At 43.6% G+C, this 12831-nt stretch overlaps 1 pseudogene; it reads left to right on the top strand.

Moving 5' to 3' along the window:
* The first annotated feature begins 4858 nt into the window (after positions 1 to 4858).
* LOC141342368 (uncharacterized) lies at positions 4859 to 12067 on the top strand (annotated as a pseudogene).
* Positions 12068 to 12831: the final 764 nt, after the last annotated feature.

Raw genomic sequence — 12831 nt, 5'->3', positions numbered from 1 at the left:
TGTTCGATAGCGTTTTTTTTTTTTTCATTTTTTTTTCATGCGTTCTCATTTCTCCCCACACAAACCTGTGCCACTAGTCCCGCCCCTTACACAGCGAACGTTACTCTGATTGGCTCGAGTATTAACACAACCAAAAACAAAACAGGAATTAAATGATTGACATGTGAACAGTTAACAGGTTAGATTATACAGATAAACACAGCTTCTTCTTCTCTACTTTTCTCTCAGAATGAAACTCAAAGACTTTTGTATGAGTTTATATTAAATTGTAAATAGTCTTATTTATTAAACTGTACATATTATATTTATGCTTTTTACTAGCACACCTTTTAACCATTTTTTTTTTAAACAACCATGAACTCTATTTATGAACCTTTTTTTTTACAGCCTGTTATCATACTGTTACTTATCTTTTATGCTCTGAAACATATATGAATTTTGTACAGGGCTACACCCTCCCTCTTCTGAATGTGTAGATGTCCTCATCACACCTTTTGTCCCTCTTCAACTTGGAAGGGCGATTCCTTTTGTCCTCCATGTACGTTTTGGATGTTTTAGACTTTTTCCTTGGTTCGTTGTCTTGGTCTGGAGGGTTTAACTTGAGTTGGATGACCATGCCATGGTGCATGATGGTAACTGGTTCACAAGATGGATGACCAGGTTTCTCATAAGTTAATCTCATAGGTGGCTTTCGTTTTCTCAGTGATGTCCGGACTGTAGAAGACCTTTCACTTTCACTTTTTGGACTTTTAGCAGCTTTATTACATCTGTTTATTTGTAATGGAGATGAGCTGACTCCCTCTTCTGAATCTTGCGAATCTTCTTCCACAGATTCAGTATTTGTCTCTTGCAAATCGGAGTGTGACGGGGGGGGGGGGTGCAGCACCTTCAGACGGTTCCTCATTCTCTGTTTCTGTAAGTTGTTGAGTTTCTGTAACTTCACAGCTTTCCTCCTCAGGGTTTTCACTCTCATCATTCTCCACAGAGTGATTTATGTTTATCCGTCTCCTGACCTCATCCATATCAACATCTGGAGAATGGTGGACAGCTTCAAACTCTGAGCCTGATGACTCCGTGTCACTTTCTTCAGACTTGTTTGGTTGACGTTTCAGAGTACGTTGAGCTCTCGTTACAGGTCTCCGAACAGAGCTTGTATCCTCTGATGGGTTAGACATCCTGACCATGTAACCGATGGGCAACAGTTGATCTCGATGGAGAGTTTTCAGCACACCTGAACCATGCTCTGGTTGGACCTTATAAACAGGCAGGTTAGGCAACTTCTCCACAACAACATACGGTATTGATTTCCATCGATCTTGGAATTTATGTTTGCCTTTTAGACCCACATTTTGAATGAGAATTCTATCTCCTTTTTCCAAAGGTAGATCTCTCACGCGTTGGTCATATCGGGCTTTGTTTTTCAGATGATTCTTTGTAGCAGCGGCAGATGCCAACTGATAAGCTTTTTGCAACTCTTTCCTCATCCTGGCGACGTACTGTTGGTAGGAGGTTTCACTTTCACCATTTGGCGAGATTCCAAAACAGATGTCAATGGGTAACCTTGCTTCCCTTCCGAACATGAGATGATAAGGGGAGTATCCCGTGGAATCATTTTTTGTGCAATTGTATGCATGTACCAGGTAGGTGATATGTTGACTCCAATGTTGTTTCTGTACAGTATCCAGGGTACCAAGCATGGCTAAAAGTGTTCGATTGAATCTTTCTGGTTGGGCATCCCCTTGAGGATGGTAGGGGGATGTTCTTGACTTCCTAACCCCAAGCATGGACAAGAGTTCTTTGATCAGACGACTTTCAAAATCTCGGCCCTGATCCGAGTGTATCCTTGCAGGTAGGCCATAGTGCACAAAATACTTGTCCCACAATATTCTTGCAACTGTAATAGCCTTTTGATCTTTTGTAGCAAATGCTTGTGCGTAACGTGTATAATGGTCTGTCACTACCAACACATTAGCAACACCTTTAGAGTCAGGCTCTATTTGCAAAAAGTCAATACAAACTAAATCCAAGGGGCCATTACTTGTTATTTGGTTCAAAGGCGAGGCATGCTGAGGGAGTGTCTTCCTGGAAATACATCTACCACAGGTTCGAATGTACTGCTCGACCTCAGTTGTCATTTGCGGCCAAATAAATCTGTCCTTTATCAGTTCGGTGGTGCGTTCCACTCCCATGTGTCCACACTCATCATGTAAAGACCTTAACACCATTGAGTGGTATCTTGCGGGCAAGACAAGTTGTTTGATCTGTTTTCCACACATCTTTTCTTTTACTCTGTAGAGTAATCCATCTTTTAACTCCAACTTGCGGTTTTCACGTAGGAGCAGCACAGTTTCAGGTGAGTCATTCTTTGAGCGTGTAAGACCTTTATTCTTCTCCAGTGCTTTCTTTAATGGCCCATTTGTTGGGTCCATATCTTGTGATGCTTGAATATCTTTTGAACTCAACTGGTCAAGAGTGTTCATGCTAAGGTTCACTGGAAACACATAAGCTTCAGGTACTGCTGTGGCAGGAGCTCCCAACTGATCAACCAATCTGTCTGGCACATCAGCCTCTTCACTGACACAGACTCTTTTGCAGAGGGCTTTGATGCCGGCTGATGGGACACTAGTCCACTCTTTTGTCTCCTCTGAAATGTACTGTCTGGACAACAAATCAGCATCAATATTGTGTCTCCCTGGTCGATACTGGATGGTGAAATCGTAGGTGGCGAGGGCGGCGAGCCACCGATGTCCAACTGCACTGAGCTTGGCGGAGGTCAACACATATGTTAAGGGGTTATTGTCAGTTCTCACAATGAACTTGGCTCCATACAAGTAATCGTGAAACTTGTCCACAACAGCCCATTTTAATGCCAGAAATTCCAATTGATGGACTGGATAGTTGTGTTCTGAGTCTTTAAGCTTACGACTGGCAAAAGCTACTGGCCTGAGACCCTCAGGATATTCTTGGTTCAGGACAGCGCCTAAACCATTCATACTAGCGTCCACATGCAAGATGTACGTCTTTGTGGGGTCAGCGAAAGCCAACACTGGGGCATTGATTAAACAAGCACGGATACACTCAAAAGCGTCCTGACAGGTCTTTGTCCACCGTTCTCCGAACGGCTCTAATGGCTTGAAATAGACTTTTCTTGGGTCAACACTTTTTTTAGTCTTGGGGGCTTGCCAAGTGGGGGCGTAACCCTTGGTGAGCTCGGAGAGGGGACGGACAATGGCAGAGTAGTTTGCAATGAACCTCCGGTAATAACTGCAAAATCCGAGGAAGGACTTCAGCGGTTTCAGGTGAGTGGGCTCTTTCCAGTGCTTTACTACCTCCACTTTGTCTGGATCAGTAGCTATTCCTTTAGCAGAAACAATGTGACCCACATACTTGACCTCGGGCTGGCAGAATTGGCATTTGTCGATAGAAACCTTCAATCCGACCTCCTCTAGTCGGTCCAACACCTTGAGAAGACGTTGCTCATGCTCCTCAAATGTCTTGCCGAAAATGATGATATCATCCAAGTACACGAGAGCTTCCAGCAGATGCATATCGCCTATAGCTTTTTCCATTAAGCGCTGAAATGTTGCCGGTGCTCCTGTGATTCCTTGGGGCATGCGCTCAAATTGATAGAAACCTAAAGGGCAAATAAACGCGGTCTTCTCTTTGTCCTCCGGAGCCATCTCTATCTGGTAGTAACCACTGCACAGATCCAGGACAGAGAACCATTGGCTGCCTGATAGAGAATCCAAGGCATCGTCGATGCATGGCATTGTGTACTGGTCTGGTGTGGTGCGGTTGTTCAGTGTTCTGTAATTCGATACAGATTCTTATCTTCCCATTCTTTTTGCGGACTACAACTATTGGTGAGGCGTATGGGCTACGGGACTCAGTGATAATGCCAGTGGCCAGTAGTTGTTGTATGTGTCGCCTCACATCGTCTATGTCTGCAGGGGCTAGTCTCCTTGACCTTTCCCTGAAGGGTCTGGGGTCATGCAGGCGTATGTGGTGTTCAACACCCTTGGCGCGACCAACATCCCACTCATGCAGTGAGAAAACATTCCGCCTCTCAGCCAACTTCTGTTGAAGCCGATTTTTCCACTCTTCGGGAATGGGAGAGTCCCCGAAATTAAAGAGACTTGGGTCTAGGGTTTCAGCTGGGAGGTCGGAAGGCTGAACTGGGGTAACTGTGTCCACAGCATACATCTCAGCAACGATGGTCCCAACTGGGATGGACGTTGTCTTTTTGGACTCATTCTGAATGAGTACAGTGAAACTATTTTGGTCTGAACTCTATTTATGAACCTTTTTTTTTTTACAGCCTGTTATCATACTACACGTTACACGTAAAATAAATGCAAAAGTGACGGGATGGACAAGAAAGCTGAGGTTCTAAGCTTTCAACTGATACCATGTACTGTATGTTTAGTGTTATGATTCATGCTGGACGAAACGAGACGCGAGACAGGTTACAAACAAAATCATTAATATGATCTTTAGGCAGGAACAGACAGGAACACTGAGATTCCACACACTTCCATTCCAATTCCACCCACGTTGACAACAATAAGAACCGACAATGAACTCATAACAGAGAGAGACTTATACAGGGAGACTAATAATTAAACACAGGTGACGGGGATAACAGAATAATGAGGGCCAAACCAAAGTTAACGTGATAACAGGGGAAGACAAAGGGAGAAACCAAATGAACAGACAGACAAAATGTAACATCTAGTTCATTACTCCAGAACTTATTCATTTATTACAATAACTCTGATGATGCAATTTTGGAGCTGAAGAGGTTAAATGCAATATTATATATTGACGTTCATATACTTCATATATGTATATTTATCAATTTCAGGCAGAAAACTTGCTTTATATGGCAAGGCCACACAATCACACCTGGTCAAAAATCCTTTGTCAGGACATGGCCATGCCATTAATGCTATTGATGGAAATCATGATCCATATTATGAACATGGATCCTGTACTTCTACTGAAACGCAAAATGACCCATGGTGGAGGTTAGATTTACTAGACGATTACGTAGTGACCTCCATAACTATCACCAACCAAAAAGAAATATCCTGAAAGACTTGATGGAGCTGAGATACACATCGGGAACTCTCTGCTGAACAATGGCAACAGCAATCCATTGTAAGAAAACTACAAAACATTTTTAAAAGGCTCTCTTACAGAACAAGTTATCACTGTTATTAATGTCTTTTTGAGAATAAAAACAATCATGCAGCAAAACATCCTGTCTAAATACTAAACATATACTAGTACATGAATGTTATTGGAAAAATGAAGATAACTACAAAAGAATAGATATACATTGACTTAATTAAGTTTAACATAAAAACCCGCCTTTTAAAGGGTATATGCACCTGAAAATAAAGAAATAAATGTGTTAGACTGAACCAGGAAACAGCAAGAAGGGGGTGTTTTGGATATTGATATTGCTATTATCTATTTCAGTGTTATATTGTTTGTTTGCTTTTAAGTTAATGCCATATATGCTTTGATTTATAAATGTTTGCACTTGCAGAACTTGTTTTTTAGGATGAATTAAGCAACACTTGCAAAAGTGCAAATATTGATTTAGGGGAAGACTACTAAACAGATGGAAGGGGCCTCTGTCATGACTCACAGACATTGTTGAGTAACTGGAATTGCCCAATAATTATTATAAAAAGGTCTGAGGAGTACACTTCTCTTTAGATGCTGTGAGACTTTACTTATAACTGAGCCTCAAACGAGAACAACCACAAGGAAGTCTTCTACATCATTCCTAAAGGACTGCAACCGGCGGACGGGTGAGTACTTTATAGTTTATGCTAGATATGACTATCCTTACCCTACCTGAATAATCATAGGGTGTAGGAAAAAGGACAGCGAAGGCCCACAAACCTCTATAAACTGGAGCAACGTCGTAAAGAAGAACTGGCCAAAATTCCTCCAGAATGATGTGAAAACCACTTGGTTTGTCACCCGTGACTTTTTCCTAATGCCTTTATTTGTGCTAAATAAATAATAAGAAGTTGTGTTATGTCGATTGTTGTTGTTGATCAATTTCTTCAAAATTTAAGACCTGCCAAGAACCAGATTTTTTTTATTATATAGTGAAAACCATCAAATTCAAAAGGTCTCTTTGTATCACAAAATTTATCACAGTTGTGTTAAAGCATGTTCATATCAGATAATTTAAATAAAGCATCCACACATTTTAATCATTTAAATGAAGCTGACCCCTTGGTTTTGAATGATGACCAGCACTTAATGCCCATAACTTTAGTCTTTGAGAAATCCTTATTCTGTTTAAAAATTAATGTGCATTTTTAAAAGTCTCAGTATCAATGTCAATAAATCATTAATGTGATCCTATCATACAAGTACGTTTAAAAAAATATTTTCATGTGCATGTTATCATTGTGTGACATTTTACTTACTTAAGTGACTTCAGTTACATTCTGTTAAATCTTAAAACTCTTATAGTAATTCCATTATAAAACTAAATTAGAAATCATAAAATTCTTTTAATTAAACTGTAAATAAAAAACGTATTTTTAAGAAGCCTGGTTTTTATTATTTTCAGAACAATGGAAATGCATGTGTTTTTCCTGCTTTGTATTTCTATGATGCCTTGGTTTACAGACATGACTACAGCTGAAGGTAAGGATAAAAAATGTACAGTTGGTTTATTTTAATAATACAGATGTGCTTTGCAATACATTATTGGCACCGCTTCCTTTTTTTGGTATAGAAATAACTTTTGACTAATGTGCTTTGTCAATTTCAGACAAAAATCTGGCTTTATATGGCAGGGCCACACAATCAGACCTGGTTGGGAATCCTTGGACAGCAAATGGCCTTGCCAGCAATGCTATTGATGGAAATCGTGACCCATATTATGAACATGGATCCTGTACTGCTACTGAATGGCAAGATGACCCATGGTGGAGGTTAGATTTACTAGATGAGTACGTAGTGACCTCCATAACTATCAATAACTGAAAAGAAGTTCCTGAAAGACTTGATGGAGCCGAGATACACATCGGGAACTCTCTGCTGAGCAACGGAAACAGCAACCCATTGTAAGAAAACTACATTACTATTTATTAACTATTTATTAACTATTTATAAAGTGATAAGGTTACATGAACACAATCACACATTGTGCTGTGATTTCTGTGCAGGGCTGGAAAGATTTCATCCATTCCAGGTGGGAGATCCCAAACTTTTGACTGGGAGAAAGGCATTTCAGGCCGTTACATCAATGTGGTCATACCTGGATCTAATCGTCTTCTTACTCTCTGTGAGGTTGAGGTTTACGGTTATCCAGCTCCTGGTGGTGAGAATATGAACATTTATGATCAGGATTTAAACAGTGTGGCTCTGATAAAAGGAATTAATCAAAAGAGAAAATAGCAGAAATTGTAGATTTAACAATGTTGTTGTCCTATATTTTATTTGTAGACTATAAGACAAGTTCTTTGTTCAAAATCAAAACTATGAATTCACTTGGAGCTCATCTGTTGTTGCAGGTGAAAATGTGGCTTTACAAGGGAAAGCTACACAGATTTCCCTCTATGGAAATGGCTTTGCATCTAATGCCAATGATGGGAACAAAGATGGTGTTTACATTCATGGATCCTGTACCCACACTGAAAAAGCTCTCAGTCCCTGGTGGAGACTGGACCTACTGAAAAGACACAAAGTGTTTTCAGTAATAATAACAAACAGAGCAGAATACACTTCTGTGAGACTGAATGGGGCAGAAATCAGAATTGGAAACAGTCTGGACAACAACGGCAATAACAATCCCAGGTAAATGAATTCAGCTCTAAATCTCTTTATTTTTCTTTAAATGCATTTAGAATTTCCTGCAACATGAAAATTAGTAGTATAACTAGTTACAAATAGGTACAATATTTATGTTTTTGTTTTTAATCTGATCACTTGCATTTAATTACGCTGACTTCGAGTGTAGCTGCTAGGTTTGCTTTGGATATGGAAAGTAGTTCTCAAAAAAGGAGTTTCTCAAGATGTTTAACTCACTCTTTCCTCAGGTGTGCTGTGATCTCTTCCATTCCTCCTGGTTTTTCCACCATGTTTAAATGTGATGGGATTGAAGGACGTTACATTAATGTTATTATTCCAGGAAGGGAAGAATATCTTACACTGTGTGAGGTTGAAGTGTATGGATCACCACTAGACTGAGAAGCACTAAATACACCTATTAATGTAAACCTAATAAAGCGATAATTAACCTGTAATCATTTTTACGTAATTCATTTTAGAGCCAGTAATCATTGGATTTTCAATAGCTTAAAACGTCTCGGGCTACGTATGTAACCCTGGTTCCCTGAGAGAACGAGACGCTGCGTCATTCAACGCTTTGGGGAACGCCATTGGCGAGCCGCACTCTGAGTCATAGTCTATAAACAAATCAGAAGACGGGAGTCACATATAAAGCACATGTGTTTCAAACCGGCGTCAGCTTTCAGGAATGAAGCAATGCGTGGCAGGGATGCGGGAATTATGGTCCGAGACGCAGCGTCTCATTCCCTCAAGGAACCAGGGTTACATACGTAACCCGAGACGTTCCCTTCCGGGAATTCGGCTGCGTCATTCAACGCTTTGGGGAACGAGATGTCAACGCCCCCATAATTCCAAATCCCTGCCTAGTGTCTGTGTTGCTAGGCCAAGGGAAGGAAAACGTTGGGTCTGGTGAATCACGCCAGAATACAAAAAGTCTCCACCTGGTGAAATTGCCAGGACGCGAGTGGTAATACACCTCTGTCTGGTGAACTGCCAGAACAAGAGGGAAAAAGGCAGTGCCTGTAATACTTACCTGCCAGGACACTGGAAGATCTCCCTGGGGAAATTGCCAGGACGCGAGAGATAATACACCTCTGTCTGGAAACCGCCAGAAAGCAGAGGGAGGAATACACCTCGGCCTGGGGAACCGCCAGGAAACACGAGGGAGATAATACACCTCCGCCTGGGAAACTGCCAGGACCCGGAGGGAGAGTAATACACCTCTGTCTGGGAAACCGCCAGAACGCAGAGGAGATTCAATACACCTCGGCCTGGGGAACCGCCAGGAAACACGAGGGAGATAATACACCTCCTGGGGAAACTGCCAGGACCCGGAGGGGGAGTAATACACCAACCTGCAGCACTGCAGATGTCCTGGTTAGGGACACCTGCTAACAGAGCTTAAGAGGCAGCCAAGCCTCGAGTAAGGTGAGCCTTGACCTCCAAGGGTAATGGCAGGCCAGAGGGCTCATAAGCAGTAGAAATGGTATCCACGATCCATCTACTGATAGTGCTGTTTCGAAGCAGGGTACCCCCCGCAGGGGGAAATACCACACAGCAGTGCTCTGTTCTACGCCACATATGTGGACGTATGTGTCCAGTGCTCACACTGTACACATTCGCCAAGTGCACCGCGAAGGAAACATATGACCAAGGGGTTCTTACCCACTACCCACTTACCCACCGAGAGGGGGCCTGGTAGGCCGATAAAGCCGCCACGGATACCTTCAAGGTGGAGTGGGTTAACCCTGCGGAAAGCAAGATTGCAGGAACTCCAGTACTGTACCAGTCGGGCAGTAAACTGAGTCTAAAGGGCAATCATGGCGCTATGAGTGAACAGGATCCGCTTAAGCCATAAGGTTTCCTTGTGGCGGGAGCTCTGGATTAAGGAGGGTCTCAGCAACCTCAGTTGAGAGACCGGAGCCTATGAGTTGTGCCCCCTCAGGGGTCACACTCTTGTCAGAACTCCCGGGAGCAGAGCGATCAGGGAAAAGCATACAGACGAAGCTTCGGCCATGTCTGTACCATGGCGTCCAGTCCCAGAGGAGCTGGAGGCACTAGAGAGTACCAGAGGGGACCTTGCGATATCTCTCGAGTCGCAAAGAGGTCCACCTAAGACTGGCCAAACACTCTCCAAATCTGCTTCACTACTTCTGGGTGAAGCATCCATTCCCCGGGCCTCGGCCCCTGCCTCGACAGGATGTCTGCTCCCATGTTTAGACATCCAGGGATGTGCACTGCTCTCAGCGAGAGGAGTTTTCCCTGTGATCACAGGAGGATCTGCGGGGCTTCCACAACCAGCAATTGGCTGCCAGTTTGTCAGAAGGGAAAGGAGACAGGGGGTTAGCCGTCTCAATTCCCAACAGACCTAGCTGCGACCGAGTGCAGCTGCCGTTCCGCCTCCTTCTTATTCAATAACCAGACCCTGCTCGGGGCTTACAGTAGTAAGAAACGCCCCGTGGAAAGGTGGCGACTGAGCGCCAAACTGGATATAAAATCCTCTTTCTACAGTATGCAGGACCCATGTAGATATATTCGGCAGTAGTTTTCACGCTGCCCAAAAGTCTACTAAGGGAACTAGCCTCTCGAGACTGGTTTCTGGTGTTACTAGAGATATTGATTCGGTGCCCTGTAACAGCTCACTGGCAGGAAACACCTGAATCGATTCCTCTGAGGATCCCGTGGGGGTGGCAAACTCTCTAGCTCTGCTACGTTTCTGGGCGGAACCACTAGAGAAAGGTGTTCGCGGGAGACTGCTGGCCCCTGTAACACTGGCAGGGTTAGCTGACAGATCTCCTGAGGGCCCCATAAACTGTGGTGAACCACAAACCTCCCCGAGAGGGGCTGCCCTCATTGGCCCTGCACTGCAGTAGTCAGGGCCGTTTAGCCGAGGACCTCTCAGACTGAAGCACGACCCTCAGATCGGGCTTAGTCTTTGAAGCCCCTGGCCAGGAGTGTTGCTAACCCCGCCCTCTAGGTCTCACCGGAGGGACACGGGCTGCAACGCTCCTATTATGAGCCTCTTATGTGAGGAGCTGGTACACGGCTGGGGTTTTCCTGCTCCTGTCCAGCAGCCCCGCTACGTGTACATTTGCTCGTCAAGCCTGAAGTTATTTAGGCGGCCTGAAGAGCAAAGACGGAGCCTTCAAAGATGATGCAAGACCGGGTGACAGATAGCTCGCAAGCGTCTGCTCAACCCGCGGCATCATCTTGTAGCCACGCTCATCCAGCCCCGCCACACTACCGTAGTAATCAGAGGACGGGGTGAATAAGCGGCCTGAAACTGGTTCTTCCATGATCTAGACAGTTCAGCATGTAGATCGGGGAAAAAACTGAAGGCTCCATTTTGGAAGTGCAGACTTAGTGCACAGAAAACATAGAGCTTGCTTTTCTGCGGCTATTGTCTTTTCCAGCGGGCCAGTTAATGTTGAATCTGGCTACCGCATTAGTGAACACCTCCAACAGCTCCTTATATTGAGGCGATCAGTGGACAACGTTCTCCACATCAACCTCCTCGGAGGAAGATAGGAGAAGCGTTGATGCCTCTTCCTGGAAGGAAGGAACCGCAATGCGGGCTTCCTCATCCAGTAGGAGGTCAAGTGATTCACTAGGTGAGGAGGGAGATAGGGGATCACCTGTCTCCATTCCCTCTAGTAAATCAAGCTGCGAACCCCACGAGTGCAGCTGCCGCTCCGCCTCGGCGGAAGTGGGGCCAGACCCGCGAGGAACGCTGGTGAAGGCTCCCTCCTCGAAGAGAGCCCTCCGGGAACGGAGCACCCGCAGTGGAAAGCGATCACACTGCGGGCAGCCAACCCCCTCGAGGGCTGACTGTGCATGCTCCACACCCAAGCAGACTACACACAGACTGTGTGTATCCCCACCAGCAATGAAACGCTGGCAGGGAGGAACACACCTTCTGTGTGGCTGCTCAACCACTCTAACTCTTTTCTTTCCCCCTTTTGGCATAGTTTGCTCAAATAAAAGCTGTGCAAAAAACTGGCACAAAAAACAGCAAACTATAGACAGACACAGAGCGCTCTCGCTGAATGACAAAAGCTGACGCCGGTTTGAAACGCACGTGCTTTATACTTCCCGGTCGCTGACGTCACCACGCCACTATGTTAAATGAACTTAAACACACATAGGCCTATAAATGTCAAAATGTCTAGCTATTAACAAACTACATTCCAATCACTGTTATTAATGTCTTTTTGAGAATAAAAATAATCATGCAGCAAAACGTCCTGTCTGGTTACTAAACATAAACGTCTATTTAAGCTTGTTTGCTATTCTGACTTGTGATTTTAGGCATAACATCTTCTTTTTCTAAATATGACACAATGCAATGCAACAGGCCACATTATTTTATTCTTGAGCTAATCATATTGACAGAGCCATTAGGCCTACATTGTTATTTTACTTAAAGTAAATCTCTCAGAATGCTTTATTAGTTAACTTTTAAAATATTCCCAGAATTCCAGGTCATCGTAGATCGTAAAATGTCCTGTAGAATTTAATCATAAGCATCAGGATAAATGTGCCTCTTCCGCTCTCATCTACAACTCATCTACATTCTGCCTGTTGACAATATACCATTGCATATAGACTACCTCAGCTCTATAATGATTAGACCGTTGAGTTTTATGGGCTACTCAAATTGCACAATGAAAACCACAACCTGAACACAGTTGCCCCAAAAAACACACACTATTCTCTTATAAAGCAAGTCGTTTTTAAAAAAAAAAAAATTTTCCAGAAAAAAAAAAACAACCAAAACGGAGTGTCTATTTACAGTAAGTGCAAATAGCCGCCTTGTTGGCAGAGGCTATTTACAGCAACTTTGCTTGTGTGATTGGGCTATTTAACACTGCAAAAGACCAAAATTCCAGTGGCTTAGATGTTAGATGGTGAAGGACATGCCATAGTTGTTTCTGACGCGATCGACTCGGGTTCCACACCTCCATTTGCTGAACTTTTTTCTCCCTTCTCAAATGTAATATCACA

Source organism: Garra rufa, chromosome 9, assembly GCF_049309525.1.
Source record: "Garra rufa chromosome 9, GarRuf1.0, whole genome shotgun sequence".
Lineage (NCBI taxonomy): Eukaryota > Metazoa > Chordata > Actinopteri > Cypriniformes > Cyprinidae > Garra > Garra rufa.
Note: the sequence above shows the minus strand (reverse complement) of the source record. Positions and strands in the feature narration are given on the sequence as shown.